Below are 16,262 nucleotides of genomic sequence, written 5' to 3' on the forward strand. Positions count from 1 at the left end.
TCAAATAAATGAGAGAGGATGGACAATTCTCTGGAGAAGAGAGTGAATGAACATGAATGGGGATTGCAGAGAGTGGATAGGACTCTTGAAAAGGGGGAGGTCGGAGTTAGGGAGGACTAGTGTAGGCTGTGGAAGTCAGCTGGAGAAGTGGTTGCTCAACTCTGTCCCCATAGCTATGGGGTGGGGTGAAGAGTTGAAGACAGTTAGGTCGCCTGCTTTGACCGTTAGCTATAAAAAGCTACATATAGGTCCAATTGACTCATCATAATAATACATGGTGCAGTGATCAGACTGTAGAAATGACTACTGTGGAAACCTCCTAATTCAATGTTAAGTACTGTCAGGGTTCCCTCCCCACTCTGAACTCTATGGTACAGACCCGCATGAAAGACCCCCTAAGCTTATTTTTACCAGCTTAGGTTAAAAACTATTAGAAGAAGAAGAACAACAAAAAAGATAAGAGAACAACTCTGTAAGATCAGAATGGAAGATAATCTTACAGGCAGTCAGATTCAAAACATAGAGAATCCCTCTAGGCAAAACCTTACATTACAAAAAGACACAAAACCAGGAATACACATGTCCTCCAGCACAGCGAATTTCACAAGCCAAAACAAAGAAAACCTAATGCATTTTCTAGCTAGATTACTTACTAACTTTACAGGAGTTGGAGGGCTTGCATCCTTGATCTGTTCCCGGCAAAGGTATCACACAGACAGACAAAAGTCTTTCCCCACCCACCCTCCAGATTTGAAAGTATCTTGTCCCCTCATTGGTCATTTTGGGTCAGGTGCCAGCCAGGTTACCTGAGCTTCTTAACCCTTTACAGGTAAAAGGATTTTGCCTCTGACCAGGAGGGATTTTATAGCATGGTATACAGAAAGGTGGTTACCCTTCCCTTTATATTTATGACAAGTATTAATTAGTGCTATGCTTAAAATTAGCAATCAAAGGTAAGAAAACTCTTCTATTAAAAATACTTTTTGATTCTTAGTCTTCCCTAACACTCAATCTCTCACAATTCTATCAAAAGCAGATTTCTAATAATGGTGCTAATTATTATTAACTTTTTAGCATCAGCAGAACAATTCATGCTCCAAGATAGAAATGAAATATTTGTTTACAAATATTTCTTCTAAGTTTCCAATAAATACTTGGCAAAGATTCAATAATGTTCATTAAATACATAAATGGGAATATTAAAAATAAAGATTTTTTCCCCTTGTGATTTATTATATAGTGTGTCTGAAAAGCAAAGTTGAATAACGGAGTCATTATCTGGCAGAAAGGGTACTCCAGAAATGTTAATTATACTGTATAGTCATAAGTAAGCCAGTGAACAAGAAAACACTTCCCTGCTTAGAACTGGCAACCATATTTATTCTGTCTGGGTGGCTAAGGACATGAAAAGATTATCTTTAAATAATGCATACAGCACAATATAGCTAGACACTTTGCCTTTTGGATTACACAAAATGAGCAAAAATCTTTTAAAAAATCCAATTAAGAAGCTTGTCATAATTAAGAGCTTGGAAAGAAATATAGGCAGGTGTTTGCAAATATGTCTGAGACCTAAATCACATTATAGGGCAATACACTAGGGGCTAGATTGCATGCAAGGAGCCTTTCCCCGATCTACACTAGGAAATTAGGTTGTTTTAACCATGTTGGTCAGGGATATGAGAAATCCACACCGTGAGCAGTGTTGTTAAACTGACCTAAATCCCTGTGTAGACAGCACTAGGTAGATAGAAGAATTCTTCTGTTGACCTAGCTACTACAACTTGGGGAGGGGAGGTGGAGTACCTATTCCAATGGGAGAACCCCTCCCTTTGGCATAGATAGTGTCTATACTGAAGCACTAGGGTGGTGCAGTTGCAGTGCTGCAACTGTGCTGCTGTGGCATGTTAAGTGTTGACATACCCATAATCCTTGACCTCCCTTGAGGCTAGGTTCTCTTGTCATTGATTCTATACTTTCCAAAGTGATCAGAGAGGGGCCAGAACTATGGTTGTTCTTTCCTGCTTTCCCCTGCAACCCCCACACCCCATAACAGCCAACAAAACTGGCCTTGCATGGCAGGATCATATGCCACATCCTATCAATGAGTGTCTCAGCAATCAAGCTCCCTCAACACCCCAGGAAGCAGTGTGTTTCTACTCTGGGCCCTGGTGAAGATTGTGACTTAGGGTCTGAATCACTTAATTACTGCTTTGTAAAACAGAGTAAGGGGAAATAGGAACTGGGTTAACATCTTTGGGTATGTCTACACTATGGAATTAGGTCGAAGTTATAGAAGTCGTTTTTTTAGAAATCGGTTTTATATGTTCAAGTGTGTGTGTGTCCCCACAGAAAATGCTCTAAGTGCATTAAGTACATTAACTCGTCGGAGCGCTTCCACAGTACCGAGGCTAGAGTCAACTTCCGGAGCATTGCACTGTGGATAGCTATCCCACAGTTCCCGCAGTCTCCACTGCCCATTGGAATTCTGGGTTGAGATCTCAATGCCTGATGGGGCTAAAACATTGTCGTGGGTGGTTCTGGGTACATATCATCAGGCCCCCCTTCCCTCCCTCCCTCCGTGAAAGCAAGGGCAGACAATTGTTTCACGCCTTTTTTCCTGAGTTACCTGTGCAGACGCCATACCATGGCAAGCATGGAGCCCGCTCAGGTAACCATCACCCTATGTCTCCTGGGTGCTGGCAGACGCGGTACGGCATTGCTACACAGTAGCAGCAACCCCTTGCCTTGTGGCAGCAGACGGTACAATACAACTGGTAGCTGTCATCGTCATGTCCGAGGTGCTTCTGGCCATGTCAGCTGGGAGCGCCTGGGCAGACATGGGCGCAGGGACTAAATTTGGAGTGATTTGACCAGGTCATTCTCTTTAGTCCTGCAGTCAGTCCTATTGAACCGTCTTATGGTGAGCAGGCAGGCGATACGGATTGCTAGCAGTCGTACTGTACCATCTTCTGCCGAGCAGCCATGAGATGTGGATGGCATGCAGTCCTTCTGCACTGTCTGCTGCCAGCCAAAGATGTAAAAGATAGATGGAGTGGATCAAAACAAGAAATAGACCAGATTTGTTTTGTACTCATTTGCCTCCTCCCCTGTCTAGGGGACTCATTCCTCTAGGTCACACTGCAGTCACTCACAGAGAAGGTGCAGCGAGGTAAATCTAGCCATGTATCAATCAGAGGCCAGGCTAACCTCCTTGTTCCAATAAGAACAATAACTTAGGTGCACCATTTCTTATTGGAACCCTCCGTGAAGTCCTGCCTGAAATACTCCTTGATGTAAAGCCACCCCGTTTGTTGATTTTAGCTTTCTGAAGCCAACCCTGTAAGCCGTGTCGTCAGTCGCCCTTCCCTCCGTCAGAGCAACGGCAGACAATCATTCCGCGCCTTTTTTCTGTGCGGACACCATACCAAGGCAAGCATGGAGGTGGCTCAGCTCACTTTGGCAATTAGGAGCACATTAAACACCACACGCATAATCCAGCAGTATATGCAGCACCAGAACCTGGCAAAGCGATACCGGGCGAGGAGGCGAGGTCAGCGCGGTCCCGTGAGTGATCAGGACATGGACACAGATTTCTCTGAAAGCATGGGCCCTGCCAATGCATGCATCATGGTGCTAATGGGGCAGGTTCATGCTGTGGAACACCGATTCTGGGCTTGGGAAACAAGCACAGACTGGTGGGACCGCATAGTGTTGCAGATCTGGGACGATTCCCAGTGGCTGCGAACCTTTCGCATGTGTAAGGGCACTTTCATGGAACTTTGTGACTTGCTTTCCCCTGCCCTGAGGCGCATGAATACCAAGATGAGAGCAGCTCTCACAGTTGAGAAGCGAGTGGCGATAGCCCTGTGGAAGCTTGCAACACCAGACAGCTACCGGTCAGTTGGGAATCAATTTGGAGTGGGCAAATCTACTGTTGGGGTTGCTGTGATGCAAGTAGCCCATGCAATCAAAGATCTCCTAATATCAAGGGTAGTGACCCTGGGAAATGTGCAGGTCATAGTGGATGGCTTTGCTGCAATGGAATTCCCTAACTGTGGTGGGGCCATAGACGGAACCCATATCCCTATTTTGGCACTGGAGCACCAAGCCGCCGAGTACATAAACCACAAGGGGTACTTTTCAATAGTGCTGCAAGCTCTGGTGGATCACAAGGGACGTTTCACCAACATCAACGTGGGATGGCTGGGAAAGGTACATGATGCTTGCATCTTCAGGAACTCTGATCTGTTTCAAAAGCTGCAGGAAGGGACTTTATTCCCAGACCAGAAAATAACTGTTGGGGATGTTGAAATGCCTATATGTATCCTTGGGGACCCAGCCTACCCCTTAATGCCATGGCTCATGAAGCCATACACAGGCAGCCTGGACAGGAGCTGTTCAACTACAGGCTGAGCAAGTGCAGAATGGTGGTAGAATGTGCATTTGGACGTTTAAAGGCGCGCTGGCGCAGTTTACTGACTCGCTTAGACCTCAGCGAAACCAATATTCCCACTGTTATTACTGCTTGCTGTGTGCTCCGCAATATCTGTGAGAGTAAGGGGGAGACGTTTATGGCGGGGTGGGAGGTTGAGGCAAATCGCCTGGCTGCTGGTTACGCGCAGCCAGACACCAGGGCGGTTAGAAGAGCACAGGAGGGCGCGGTACGCATCAGAGAAGCTTTGAAAACCAGTTTCATGACTGGCTAGGCTATGGTGTGAAAGTTCTGTTTGTTTCTCCTTGATGAAACCCCCCGCCCCTTGGTTCACTCTACTTCCCTGTAAGCTAACCACCCTCCCCTCCTCCCTTCAATCACCACTTGCAGAGGCAATAAAGTCATTGTTGCTTCACATTCATGCATTCTTTATTCATTCATCACACAAATAGGGGGATGACTACCAAGGTAGCCCAGGAGGGGTGGTGGAGGAGGGAAGGAAAATGCCACACAGCACTTTAAAAGTTTACAACTTTAAAATTTATTGAATGACAGCCTTCTTTTTTTTGGGCAATCCTCTGTGGTGGAGTGGCTTGTTGGCCGGAAGCCCCCCCACCACGTTCTTGGGCGTCTGGGTGTGGAGGCTATGGAACTTGGGGAGGAGGGCGGTTGTTTACACAGGGGCTGTAGTGGCAGTCTGTGCTCCAGCTGCCTTTGCTGCAGCTCAACCATACACTGGAGCATACCGGTTTGGTCCTCCAGCAGCCTCAGCATTGAATCCTGCCTCCTCTCATCACGCTGCCACCACATTTGAGCTTCAGCCCTGTCTTCAGCCCGCCACTTACTCTCTTTAGCCCGCCACCTCTCCTCCCGGTCATTTTGTGCTTTCCTGCACTCTGCCATTATTTGCCTCCACACATTCTTCTGTGCTCTGTCAGTGTGGGAGGACAGCATGAGCTCGGAGAACATTTCATCGCGAGTGCGTTTTTTTTTTCTTTCTAAGCTTCACTAGACTCTGGGAAGGAGAATATCCTGTGATCATTGAAACACATGCAGCTGGTGGAGAAAAAAAAAGGGACAGCGGTATTTAAAAAGACACATTTTATAAAACAGTGGCTACACTCTTTCAGGGTAAACCTTGCTGTTAACATTACATACATAGCACATGTGCTTTCGTTACAAGGTCGCATTTTGCCTCCCCCACCGCGTGACTACCCCCTCAACCTTTCCCCCTCCCTGTGGCTGACAGCGGGGAACATTTCTGTTTAGCCACAGGCAAACAGCCCAGCAGGAATGGGCTCCTCTGAGTGTCCCCTGAAGAAAAGCACTCTATTTCAACCAAGTGACCATGAATTATATCTCACTCTCCTGAAGATAACACAGAGAGATAAAGAACGGATGTTGTTTGAACGCCAGCAAACATACACTGCAATGCTTCGTTGTACAATGATTCCCGAGTACGTGTTACTGGCCTGGAGTGGTAAAGTGTCCTACCATGAAGGACGCAATAAGCCTGCCCTCCCCAGAAACCTTTTGCAAAGGCTTTGGGAGTACATCCAGGAGAACCGTGAATGCCAGGGCAAAGTCATCCTTTCACATGCTTGCTTTTAAACCATGTATAGTATTTTAAAAAGTACACTCACCGGAGGTCCCTTCTCCGCCTGCTGGGTCCAGGAGGCAACCTTGGGTGGGTTCGGGGGGTACTGGCTCCAGGTCCAGGGTGAGAAACAGTTCCTGGCTGTCGGGAAAACCAGTTTCTCCGCTTGCTTGCTGTGAGCTATCTACAACCTCATCATTATCATCATCTTCTTCGTCCCCAAAACCTGCTTCCGTATTGCCTCCATCTCCATTGAAGGAGTCAAACAACATGGTTGGGGTAGTGGTGGCTGAACCCCCTAAAATGGCATGCAGCTCATCATAGAAGCGGCATGTTTGGGGCTCTGACCCGGAGCGGCCGTTCGCCACTCTGGTTTTCTGGCAGGCTTGACTCAGCTCCTTCAGTTTCACGCGGTACTGCTTCGGGTCCCTGTTATGGCCTCTGTCCTTCATGCCCTGGGAGATTTTGACAAAGGTTTTGGCATTTCAAAAACTGGAACGGAGTTCTGATAGCACGGATTCCTCTCCCCAAACAGCGATCAGATCCCGTACCTCCCGTTCGGTCCATGCTGGAGCTCTTTTGCGATTCTGGGACTCCATCATGGTCACCTCTGCTGATGAGCTCTACATGGTCACCTGCAGCTTGCCACGCTGGCCAAACAGGAAATGAGATTCAAAAGTTCACGGTTCTTTTCCTGTCTACCTGGCCAGTGCATCTGAGTTGAGAGTGCTGTCCAGAGCGGTCACAATGGAGCACTCTGGGATAGCTCCCGGAGGCCAATACCGTCAAATTGTGTCCATAGTACCCCAAATTCAAGCCGGCAAGGCCGATTTAAGCATTAATCCACTTGTCAGGGGTGGAGTAAGGAAATTGATTTTAAGAGCCCTTTAAGTCGAAATAAAGGGCTTCATTGTGTGGACGGGTGCAGGTTTACATCGATTTAATGCTGCTAAATTCGACCTAAAGTCCTAGTGTAGACCAGGGCTTTGATTCTAGAGTTAGGTGACTACTTCTGATGTAAGCCTGATATCTACAGGAGTCCATTCCTGCAAGGTATTAAGTACTTCTTGTTAAAAGCCCTCAACTCATTTTGTTGACAAAGGCAAGTGAGGGTATGAAGAACTGTGAAGAATCAGAAACTTAAACATTTGTGAGTCTTAAGCAAAAATATATTTCTGTTTTTCAGAGAGGATTTTTCCATGAGCATGACGATGTGTTCACTTCTGCAGTATCTCCAAATGCAAGAAACTCACTGGATAGTTTGTATTAATGGGACTTTAAAGGCCTGATCCAAAGATCACTGAAACCTACTGAAAAACTCCCATTGACTTTAATGGTCTCTTGGGTTTAGGCAAAAAAACAAACAAACTTAATTTTGGATTTTCAAAGTGACTTTTTAAAAAAACCACAATATTTTAAAGTCATTTTTCAAAAACGTTATTAGCTGGGTCTGGACACCTGGTCCATATTAACTCCAATTTAACTAAGATTTTTGTCCAAGAATATAGAGACTACAATATATATCCTTCTAATGAGGATTTAGGCAAATAATTCACAAGTTTTATGTGGATAATTCAACTACATAGATTAATGCTGGAGAGTGGGATTCGTGTTGTAGACTTTAAGAAGATATGCAGCTTTCTTTTTTACATCACCATGTCTTATATTTGAGGGTATTTTTAATAATAAAAATTCCGCTTCTCAGTTCAGGCACCATTTCATACTGTTATGGCTTTGGAACAAGCATCATTTATTGGCTCTGATTGTTATCCTCATGACTTTAATAAAATAGGAGTATTTCATCACAGGATTCTGAAATGTTCTGTTTTTATATTAAATTGTCCATGCTTATTATGCACAGATTCTTGGTGTTTTCTGAAATGTGACATTTATGGTACTGTTTGCATCAGTCTGAATGAGTTTCTTGGTATATTCATATGGCCTTATTGTCCCATCTAATATGAGGAACATAAATGATAAAACACATACAAAATACTCCCAACCATTGCAAAATTAGTACTCACTGCTCATCATGAGCAATGGGAACACATTATGTATGTTGTATCCACTTTTTGAGTACTCAATTCTACCTGTGCAGCCACGCAGACATCATATCTTGTGTGGAAGTAATTCAGAACAGAATTTGGCCCATTATCTTCCAAAAAGGAGTAATGGACATGGACAAATCTCAGTGTGCTCCCTTTTAAAAAAACATTTATAAAGAAATCAAATGTAAGATATTCTCTGTGTTAGAAGCAGACTGGGAATATAAACTGTTTAAAGACTTCTAACAGAGTTTAGGTAAACATTGCTCTGTTTTTTTAAAACATCTTTTTGCTGCACCCAGATTCCCTTTCCTTACAAACATTGCAAAATGTACTAGAGTTGAAAAAATGTCGACTTTTTCCATATAAAGTTGAAAAAAATAATATTTTAAAACAGGCCAGAGACCTTCCCCTCTGGTGGAACCCACAGTCCAGTTCAACTCCTCCAGTATCAAGTAGGGAGTTGGGGGGATGGAGTGGGGGGGAACCCAGGCCCACCCTCTACTCCGGATTCCAGCCCAGGGCCCTGTGGATTGTAGCTGTCTACAGTGGCTCCTGTAACAGCCGCATGACAGCTACAACTCCTGGGCTACTTTCCCATGACCTCTTCCCAACACCTTCTTTATTCTCACCCAGGACCTTTCTCCTGATGTCTGATAATGCTTGTACTTCTCAGTCTTCCAGTCTATGTCTTCTCACTCGCTGCTTCTTTGCACCTCCTGCTTCCAGCTCCCACACACACCAAAAATGGAAGTGAGCTCCTTTGTAAACACAGTTGCCCTGATTAGCCTGCCTTAATTGATTCTAGCAGCTTCTTGATTGGCTGCAGGTGTTCTAATCAGCCTATCTGCCTTAATTGTTTCCAGAAAGCTCCTGATTGTTCTGGAACCTTCTCTGTTGGGAAACGGAACATCCTTTGCTTGCTCCTCAGCTATCTGCTTTCTATTCTTTCCTAAAGCCCCCTGGCCTGGATTTTTCTTACTTTTTGCACCTGCCTTAGTCCCCCCCGACCGGGTCAGACGCTTTTTTTGTTTTCTTTTGATTTTTTGTTTTGTTTTCTGTCTACGTGCTGTCAGCCCTCAGTTTGCCGCCAGCACCCGCCCCGCCCCCCCCACGCCTGCTTTCGGGCGCAGCTATTTGCCTCAGCTGAGCCCCCAGAGGAGGGGAGAGAAGATTGCCGATTTTGCTGTCCAGAGAGGGGAGTGGAAACCCCCAGACCCAGCCGTTTTGCTGGCAGCTCGGACTTTACAACATTCTCAGCATGCTGGAAGCCTTGGAACACAGCCAACACAGCTGGAGAAGAAGATTTCAGAAGACAGGAGAAATAATCCAGGAGAGCTATAAATCATCATGAAGGGGGCCATAAGACTGAGTAATTTTCTGAATTATACTCTCATGGGGGGGAGTTTGACTGTGGTTACTTGCGTTTGTGGCGGCACAGGGGGTGTGGCGTGGAGACCCCCCATCCCCGATCCATCGGTGCCCCCAACTCCCCCACCCTTACTACAACTGTTACGCCCCCCCCCCCCGCCGTCCGTCCCTGCTGGCAACCTGCCATCTCCCTTCGGATCCAGCTGTTCGCTTTGAACTTTGCCTTTCGGACCGGACATAACAGCCGACCAACCGAGACTCTTTGGACAAACGTGTGTGGGTCTGCACCCCCCCCCGTATTGCTTATCCCACAGCTTGCCCCTATTACTGGACCCCAATTTTGTTTCTTCCCCCCCCTCCCAGTCCAACCCCCTCAGCATTCCCCCCTCTCCCCGCCTGCAGCCTAGCGGGGAGGAGCGGCTACTCCGCTTCTCCCCTCCCCCATCCTCCTTCCGGTGTCTCCCTGTCTCTCCCTTCTCACAATGGCGGGGAACGAGAGGGGCGAGACTGCTTTAATAAAATTAGTTGTCCCTTCCCCACCACCACCCCTGCCCGACCCCCAAGGTCCCCCCCCTACTACTATTGTTAAGGTACTTGCCACCCCCCCTGCTGGGGCACCGGTAGCAGGAGGCACCGGGGTGATTGCTGCTGCTGCTGCACCCACCACCCCCCCAGATTCTAGGAACCCCCCCCCCGGTTCACCGGAAGGGCCAGGGCGGGTGGAAAGGAAAGGGCCCCGCTAAAACCACTGAGCCCTCCATGGCAGGGGCTGCCCCCACCGCTGCGGCCTTGTCATCAACCGTGGAGCCCCTCCCAGCGTTTCCCTCCACCAGCTCTGCGATTGTCCCTCCCCTGGCCCCCAGGACGTATGCCCGGGCGGCAGCGGGCTCCCCGCTGCCTGCCGCCTCGTCATCTCGCCCCCCCCTGCCTCCGCCACCATCACCAGCGGTCGAGGCCCTTTCCCCGCCTTGACCAGGAAGCACGGCGTCCGTTGCCTCCTGGTGCCCGCCTCGCCCCACGTGGAGACATATGTGCAGGCGTTGGCAAAGGTGGTAGGACCCACGGCTATTGTGGCGGCCTCCAAGATGTATGGGAAGGTCGTTTTCTTCTTAGCCTCGGAGGATGCCGCCCAGGAGGCGGTGGAGAGGGGCCTGACGGTAGGGGGGGTGTTTGTCCCCCTAGAACCGTTAGAAGACCTGGGCGTTCGCCTCGTCCTTACCTCCGTTCCTCCCTTCTTACCCAATGCTGCCCTGTTACCCGCTCTTTCCACCCTGGGGAAACTTGTTTCTGTCATCAGCCCTCTCCCGTTGGGCTGCAAGGACCCCACCCTCCGTCACATTTTTTCGTTCCGCCGGCAAGTGCAGCTTCTACCACCGGCAGGGGCGTGTGACGGAGAGGCGCTTGAGGGGTCCTTTCTAGTCCCCTACGAGGGAGCCCGCTATCGGGTCTTTTATTCTACCGGAGAGGCCCGGTGCTACCTCTGCCGTTCAGCGGGGCATGTCCGCAGAGACTGCCCTTTGGCTCGGGGGGGAGGGGCACCCGAAACCCCCGAGACCCGGCAGGACATCGGCCCCGTCGCTGCCGACGCCCCTGGCTGCCCAGTACCTGAAACCAACCCTCCTCCTACTCGACCCATCGCTGCTCCTGTCCGGGCCCAAGAGATACCTTCCCTGCAATGCCCGGGCGAGCAAGGGGTTTCCACCTTTGCTAGTACCAACCCAATAGAGCCCATGGAGGAGGGTGTGGCAAGGATATTATCGGGTATAAGAGAGGGCCCTCCCCAAGGAGAAGCCCCCGCCCCTCATGTTGCCCCACCGCTACCTCCCCGAACCCCTAAACCATCGCCTCCGCCCCCCGACACGCCCCCTGCTAACCAGCCCCCAGATGATGCTATGGAGGGCTGGAACCTAGTCCAGGGGAAGCGAGGCAAGCGGAAGTCTCGAGCTCCGCTGCATCCACCCGAAGCGGAAGCCCCCCGGAAGACCAGGAAAGGAGGCACTGCTATCGAGCCCCCCACCACGGCCGCGAGCAAGATCCATCCGCTGGTGTCGGGAGGGGAAGACGGTCTGGCATTGGAGGGCAGAATCCCCCCTCCACGGGAGACCCTCCCCTAAGAGACTTCTGAGGACGCCCCTTCTGCCTGGACACTACCCGAACCCCCCGCGGACCCCGAGGCGGCTGTTGAGGCAGGCCCTAGAGGAGAGGCCCCGGGGGTGGCAGGAGTTGGCCTCTCCTCCGTGTATGTGGAGATTGAGGCCCTAGATTTGACCCCGGTCACCCAGGGAGGGGATGATTTGCTGCCGGCTGGCCTCAAGCTGGGCAGCCTTACCCCAGCCTTCCTTTCCCCATGCTCCCTCCCCCTATTTGCCTTCCCGGGTGAGCACCCTGCAGAAGGTGGTCCACCACCTGATGCCATGACCGCTAAGACCACCATGGAGCCAGCACCTAGGATTATTGGGAGCCCCTCCCCTTCCCCCTTAACCCTTGACTCTGCTCAGGAGGCACTTTCCTTTAGCTGCTCGCCTCCTGCACCCCAGAGCCTTACCCCTGCCCCTGCCCCCACCCCTGCCCCTGCCCAAGGTCCCTCCTCCTGCAATGTTAATGCCACCCCTGGGATTATTTCCTTTCCGCCTTTTGCAGATTCCCCCCAGGGAGCAGTATTTGCACTTTCTAGCCGCGACCCATTAGGAGTGGCAATTTTTCCCCTGCCATCCCCCTCCACCCCAAGGCGTGAAATGAATTTAATAACCCCAGCCTGTCAGACGCCCCGTCGGTGGTCCACACCCTGTCTACCTGCCTTAGCGGACCACGAGGCTGTATTAACAGTCCCACCAGGGAACACCTCGGGAATTGTAACCCCACCCCCCCATGAGCTGCGGCATGCACTACGGAAGTTCCTAGAACACACCCATGGTGCCCGCAATAGGGTACAGCTGGCTCTTCAGCTATGGGGGGATTTTGATCACATCCTCCAGGCCACAAGGGCCCTTATAAAGGAGGGCAGGGGGCAAGGAAGGCACAGTGCTGCAGCCTATGAGCGAGCCCGCAGCTTCCGACGCGATCTACTCACCCACGGGATGGGTCACGGGTTGCTGTGCAACCCACCAGGGGCCCTGAACACCCCCGCCAACACGAAACCCCCACCTCTCCAGCCTTCCACATGACGCATCTTATTATTGTGACCCTGAATACCAGGGGCTGTAGGATGGCTCTCCGCAGGTCCCAGGTGCTCTCTTACCTTCGGGAAGGGGGGTACTCTGTAGTTTTCCTGCAGGAGACCCATATGGGCCCAGCCGCCGAGGGCAGGTGGCGGCTGGAGTGGGGGGAAGGGGTATACTTTAGCCACTTCGTGACCTGGCAAGCTGGAGTGGCGATCCTGTTCTCCCCCAACCTACGTCCTGAGGTGCTAGGGGTCAATGAGGCCGTGCCGGGCCGCCTGCTGCACCTTCGAGTCCGTATGGATGGGCTTGTGGTTAATCTTGTTAACATCTATGCCCCGCAAATGAGCTCCAGGCGGCCACAATTTTATCAGCGGGTGTCTGACTTTCTCGGCACCCTGGATTCGCACGAGTGCCTGGTCCTGGGAGGGGACTTTAACACCACCCTCGAGGAACGGGACCGCTCAGGGGCCGAACCGAGCCCGGCCGCCGCGAATATTCTCCAAGGGATAGTTGAACATCACTCCCTAGTGGACGTCTGGCATGACAATCACCCAGATGATACCTCCACGTTCACCTTTGTCCGGGTGGAGGCCCATCGGTCACACCACTCTCGGTTGGACCGTATTTACTTATCCTGTTTCCATCTTTCACAGGCCCACTTCTCCGCCATTCGTCCGGCCCCATTCTCCGATCATCATTTAGTCACCGTAACGGTCTCCCTCCGTGCAGAGAGACCGTGGCCGGCCTATTGGCACTTTAATAACAGCCTGTTGGAGGACGAGGGCTTTGTGATGTCCTTCCGGGAGTTTTGGCTGGCCTGGCGAGAGCAGTGGCATGCTTTTCCCTCGGTGCGGCGATGGTGGGATCTCGGGAAGGTGCGCGCCAAGCTCTTCTGCCGTGACTACACTCGGGGCACCAGCCGACGGCGAAATGCGGCGATAGAGCAGTTGGAACGGGAGTTCTTAGAGATGGAGAGGCACCTGGCCACCAACCCCGAGGACCCGTCCCTCTGCGGAGCGTGCCGGGAGAAGCAGGAGGAGCTCCGGGCCCTCGAGGACCACCGGGCCCGAGGTGCCTTCGTTCAGTCCCGCATCCGCCTCCTTCGGGAGATGGACCACGGCTCCCGCTTCTTCTATGCCCTGGAGAAAACGAGGGGGGGCAAGAAACATGTCACCTGCCTTCTTGCGGAAGACGGCACCCCCCTCACGGGTCCGGAGGAGATGTGTGGGAGGGCCCGTGACTTCTACACAAGCCTTTTCTCCCCGGATCCGACCGATCCTGGCACTTGCGGGGTGCTCTGGGAGGAACTCCCCATGGTCAGCGTGGGCGACCGAGACCGACTAGAGCTGCCTCTCTCCCTGGCCGAGTGCTCGGAAGCCCTCCGTCGCATGCCCACCAATAAATCTCCGGGCATGGACGGGCTGACCGTGGAGTTTTACCGCGCGTTCTGGGACATCCTCGGCCCAGACCTAGTCACTGTCTGGGCTGAGTCCTTGCAGAGCGGGGTCCTCCCTCTGTTGTGCAGGCGAGCGGTGGTCGCCTTACTGCCGAAGAAGGGGATCCTCCGTGATTTACGAAACTGGCATCCCATCTCACTCCTTAGCACGGATTACAAAATCGTAGCGAGCAATCTCACTGCGTCTAGGGTCCGTGATGGCGGACGTGATCCACCCAGACCAGACCTATACTGTCCCAGGTCGCAGCATTTTTGACAACCTATTTCTAGTCCGAGACCTTTTGGAACTCGGGCGGAGAGATGGTCTGTCTTTCGCCCTCCTGTCTCTTGATCAGGAGAAGGCGTTCGATAGAGTAGACCATGGGTACCTCCTGAGCACTCTGCAGGCGTTTGGATTCGGACTTCAGTTTGTGAGTTTTCTCCGGGTGCTGTACGTCTCCGCGGAGAGTTTTGTTAGGCTCAACTGGACCCTGACCGAACCGGTCAGCTTCGGGCAAGGAGTGCGGCAGAGGTGCCCCTCTCGGGCCAACTGTTCGCTCTGGCGATCGAGCCTTTCCTCTGTCTCCTCCGCAGGAGGTTGACGGGGTTGGTGCTGCGGGAGCCGGAGCTGTGGCTGGTCCTGTCGGCGTATGCCGATAACGTACTCCTCCTGGTCCAGGACCCGGGCGACTTGGAACGAGTGGAGGCATGCCAGGCCATCTATTCGGCAGCCTCCTCCGCCCGAGTCAACTGGGTCAAGAGTTCTGGCTTGGCGGTGGGGGACTGGCGGCAGGTGAGCTCACTCCTACCCGCACTTCAGACCATCCGGTGGAGTGCGGGTCCACTGCTCTATCTCGGCGTTTACCTTTCCACCACGCACCCTTCCCCGCAGGAGAACGGGCAAAATTTGGAGGGCGGGGTGATAAAGCGGATCCGGAAATGGACGAGGCTACTCCGAAGTCTTTCCCTCCGAGGGAGAGCACTGGTGCTTAACCATCTAGTCCTGTCCACGCTCTGGTACCGGCTCAACACCCTGGCCCCGGCCCCGGCCCTGGCCCCGGGTTTCCTGACCCACCTCCGGAGATTGATTCTAGAGTTCTTCTGGTCAGGAATGCACTGGGCCCCTGTTGGAGTTCTTCATTTACCCCTGAAGGAAGGAGGGCAGGGCCTGAAGTGTCTGTACACTCAGGTCCGCATTTTCCGCCTCCAGGCCCTGCAGAGGCTCCTTTATAGTGCAGGTAGTTTGACGTGGAACATATTGGCGCACACCTTCCTGGCTCTGATACTACCGGCAGCTCTTTTATCTTTGTCCGAGACGTTTTCCGTGAGACCTCTCCGGGCTGCCGGTCTTCTACCAGGACCTTCTCCGGACCTGGAAACTGTTTCTAATGACCAGGTCCGTGGCGGCCACCATGGGAGCAGATCTCCTCATGGAGCCCCTGCTACACAATCCCCAACTCTGTGTGCAGGTGGCGGAGTCCCACTCGGTGCGCCAGAGGTTGGTCCTGGCACAAGTCACGAGGGTCAGAGACCTCCTGGACTACTACCGGAGAGACTGGCTGGATCCCCTGACATTCGCTCGGCACATGGGGCTCTCCAGCCCTTGTACCCCCCAGCGCGTACTTCAGGAGGTGAAGGCCGCCTTGACCCCCGCTGCTCAGGCTTATGTCAACCGAGCCTTCCGCGAGGGCGCACCCCGCCCATCCTCTACCCCAGGCCCACCGGACCTTTCCATTGGGCCCCTACCCTGCCAATCCCAACAAACCCCTCACCCTTTCACTGCAAGCCGGCTCCATGAACTGCAGCCGGTCAGTTTTCAAATCTCACCATGGAAATATTTATACACACTCACGCTTCACACCCTTCATGCCCACACCCTGGTGTCCCACCCCAATACAAAGTGGCGGGACCTCCTGCCACCCTTGGAGGGTGAGCAACCTCGGTGGACCAGCCTGTATTCCACCTTGGTCCCGAGGCTCGTCGGGGACATCAGTTGGCGGCTCCTTCATTGAGCTGTGAGCACGGGCGTGTTTCTGACACGGTTTACCCCCCATCCCGGATACTTGCCCTTTTTGTAATGTGAGGGAAACCCTGGCGCAGATATATCTAGAGTGTGCCAGATTACAGCCCCTTTTCCAGCTCCTCACAAATATTCTGTTGCACTTTTGGCTTCATTTCTCCCCTCACCTTTTTATCTATACACTCCCCATCCATGGCC

This window comes from Lepidochelys kempii, chromosome 4 (genome assembly GCF_965140285.1).
Source record: "Lepidochelys kempii isolate rLepKem1 chromosome 4, rLepKem1.hap1, whole genome shotgun sequence".
Lineage (NCBI taxonomy): Eukaryota > Metazoa > Chordata > Testudines > Cheloniidae > Lepidochelys > Lepidochelys kempii.